Here is a 4,040-nt window from a genome sequence, read left to right as displayed (position 1 = left end):
TTTTCCCTTCTGTCAATTTCTTTATTACAATGCTGCTGAGATAACAACATACTTTTATTAAAGGGGTTATAACGGTTGAATGTACTTTATTACCTATCAGATTTCCCAACTAAGTACTAATACATCTCAACACATGTCTCATGAGCATCGTTATCAACTCTGTTTAAAAGTTTCATATACACATACATATATAACTACTTCATATATAGTTATATAGAAGCAGTGGCTCAGAAGGAGTAGTTGCCATCTTGGAAAGCAGAAGGTCCCTAGCTCTATCCCTGGTTGCTGGCTTTGTGATAAAATGTCCTTGAACAAGATAATAATCCCCTAAGTACTAGGGGTGAGTACTTTATCCACTACTGAGGGCACTGGTGTATTCATACATATATGGAGGAACACCACTTACGTATGATTTTGAGTAACCTTCAAAAGATACTGTTCAATTTGTTGTTTTACAACATGGAGGCACTAGGTGGCAGTGTTGCACTGAGTGCAATATTAGTGTATCTGCATTTTGTCAGCAGGTTGAAATAATCAAACATTATGCTTTTTCTCCCCAATGTAGTAGTTATGCCAATTGATTCCTCCCCACACACATTTCTGTGTTGTCACTGATGTTGTATCCTACTGACTCACCTACCATGAGAGCCCCCACCGGGAGGCCTTCTACTACTCCTCCCGCCCAACACTCCCTGCTCACAGGTGCCGCCCCAACCCATAGGAATACGTGCAGTGACAATTATCACCCTCCCCGCTTGGAGGAGAGATGAGGTGCCCATGTCAATTTACGCCGATCCGCCAAACACGGGCCAATAGGGCTGGCAAAGTTCGCTTGGGTGGGGGAGTGATTTGGGGGGCGTGGCCAAGATTCACCATGTTGGTTGGGTCACTACCAGTCTACAGACCCATCCAACAGGGTACACTACTATATAGCTTGTACACACAGCGGCACATCCAAAGAATTACATCAACAATGTTAAAAGCCAACTGCAAAAACAAACTTTCAAATGTACAAAATGTATAATCATTTGAAAATAGCAGATCTACAAGCTCACAATGCTTGTAGATCGGCTATTTTCAAATGGCCGAAATGTATGGGCTAAAGTGGTTACTGTATGTTTTGTAATAATAATCAAAATCTACAAAGTAACCACTGTAAGTCAACGTCACATGAAGGTGTCTTTTCTTTGAAAAAAAGGTACATTTACAGGTTACTATGGGTATAAAAAAGGAACCTCATCAGGCTCAAAGAGGAGTAAAATGGTCTCTGTCCATCCATATTATAATGTGATCATTAACAGGTGAGGCAACTGGTGACCTGAGCCATCATCATCAGGATTCGGTTATATTTAATTTGCATTGAATGAAAGCACTGCATAATGATAGAATGGTCTATGCATTTTAGCCATGTGAAAGAATGCGGTGCTATTTGCATATAATCATTTTATGTAGAAAGACGATGTATTTTAAAAAAAAACATGTACAGGTTACTATGTACATAAAAAGGGAACAGATGTATCTACAGAGCATAACATCATGTCTGCTTTTACTATGCAGAAGGGTACAATTAAAAATAGTTTCAGAACCACACTGGTGCACAAGTTAGTCAGATCACAGCACGCTCAGACAACTTTGTCAAGGATTGTCATGTCCTGGGCTGTCAGACAACCAAGCCATGCATCGTCTCTTTGTTACGTCGGGAGACCTGGCTGGCTTCCATTTGGGAATGCAGTGAAAAGTTAGTCTGTTGTCCATTTTACCCCCTTTTTTCTCAACTCCGCGATGGTGAGAATCCGTGGAACCGTTTTCATAAAACAATTCATTCCCATTTTGGCGAAACACTGCTGAAAGAACACCAACTAGCAGGCTACTATTAGCGAACCTCCGAGTGAAGGGAGATGTCGACCCCACCGACCGGGGGCGGGGCTAGCCGCAGCCGTGGAGTGACACCAGCCTTGCCTGCCCTATTGTGTTTGTGTGTAGACGCTCGGCAAAGCCATATGCATCGTGATGGGCAGGCACTTTACCAATTCGCCACCCGAATGCCCATTACGATATTGAATTTCATAAGGGGGTCATCAATGTGTCTGTCCATACACGGACAAACATGTCGTGTCCGTGGCAAGACTTCTCCATGTCCGCTGTAAATCTTTGATTAAAAAATTATAATTACTAGAGTCAGTATATAGTGGCTGACTTGCCAGTCTCCAGGTTTTCTTCAGAATAGATGGGACACGTATTTAATTGATGCAAAAATACCAGTGGTGTAAAGTAACACTGTACTGTATTCATCACAGCTTTCACTTTTACTTCAATACATTTAAAATATGAAAATTATTCTTTTACTCGTCTATCGTTGGACACGTCGTTACTCAAATCAGAATATAATTGCAAGTCTCTCATCATCCAGATATTGGATTATCCACACTGTTCATATTCACAACAGGCACTCTCATCAAGACAAGATGCCTGCTGTTCATTGTTTTTTTTTGTTTTTGTTTTTTTGTCATGTTTATTTATCACAAACATTGTTGTATGCTGGTGATGTATACAATATGTTTAAAGTGGTTACACTGATTTTGATGCTATTAAGCAGTTTTGCTGGGGACCCCCTGGAACCCCCTCAAGGACCCCAGACCACACTTTGAGAACCACTGACATAGGGTGCCAGTACACCCAGAAACGCCATTCCAAAAAATATATATTCCATGCCAAAGAATTATCAGATTTTTATTTAGTTTAACAGGATAAGAGCTGGGTTTCCGAAATGTCGTTTGATAAAGCCACTGTATTCAAACCTTGTTAAACCAGGTACAAAACAGTGGCGGATACAGAACGCGCCTAATGACTGGGTCTGGAAAAATCTGTCTGAGCCCGAGTTTTTAAAGCTATTATAATGACGGTGGATGAAGTCAATATGACATTTCTTCTCGCTGTCTCAGATTGTATTTATGCTTTTAAAAATTCCATCAGTTCAATTTAGAAAGAAGAAGAAAGTGAAGCAGACAGTAAACCTAAGTACAGAGATGGCCATGGAATTATTAAAAATAAACCTTACTTTTAAAGCATTTTTTGAAACTGGGTTACATATTGCTCCATCTACACCTTCCCTCTCAGCTTTCCTATACTTAATATCTTAATAAAATGAAATAAACTACTAGGGATGAGGACTAACCACGCTCCCTCTTTAAAAACACAGCATGTGTTCTTGATGGAGATTCTCCATCATGTCTACTGGACTAGTAAACATTTAGGGCTGTGTTTCTGGTAATATTATTGACTACTCATTTTGTATGTCCGTGGCAAAAAAATGTCCATCACAAGCCGGCATGTTGATGACATGTCATCACAAATATAAAACACTACAGAGTACAGAGTAGAAAGGGGGGGGGGGTAAAGAGGGGGGGGGGGGTGATGATCACCTGTCTGCCTTAAGGGAGACGTGATAATTATCTCCCCCTTTGGCCGTATTGTTGAAAACAGTTCTAAAGTAGTGATAAATTAAACACAAAAGATGATGCAAGTCAGTAGACTTGCTAACATGTCTTTGACTCAATCTGGTGCATCTTTTAAATATGATGCTGATGAAGGCCTGAGGAGCCGAAACGCGTCTGTTTGTCAGACTGCTGCTGCGGTAGGGAAAAAAAAGAAAAATCTAAAAATAAAAATAAAGTTGTGACTGTTTCTTAAGACTGTTTGCAGAATCTTTTCTTTTCTTAAACCACTGTCAAAAGAGCACGCTTAGCTCGGGACTTCAGTCCCATACACTTGGCATGTAAAGATCAGAAAGTATTTGTCCTTTGGCTTGCAGGTTACTGCTTAATATTATTCATGTGTATTTCAGATACCATGATATGCACATTTCCTGCAGTTTTTTTGCAATAGGAAATTCAGTTAATTCTTGCTGCACTATCATTTCTTTCTCAACCCCAAAGGGTGATAGTGTTCTTTTCAACCACCGACTTCCTCTATACTTGAGGTTGCGGCCTAAAAAAGGAGTTGAAATGGGTGTGTTACACATGAAGTGTGACCAGTTAACA

The sequence above is a fragment of the Gymnoscopelus microlampas genome (genome assembly GCF_963454915.1).
Source record: "Gymnoscopelus microlampas genome assembly, chromosome: 12".
Classification (NCBI taxonomy): domain Eukaryota; kingdom Metazoa; phylum Chordata; class Actinopteri; order Myctophiformes; family Myctophidae; genus Gymnoscopelus; species Gymnoscopelus microlampas.
This window is presented reverse-complemented; position numbering follows the sequence as displayed.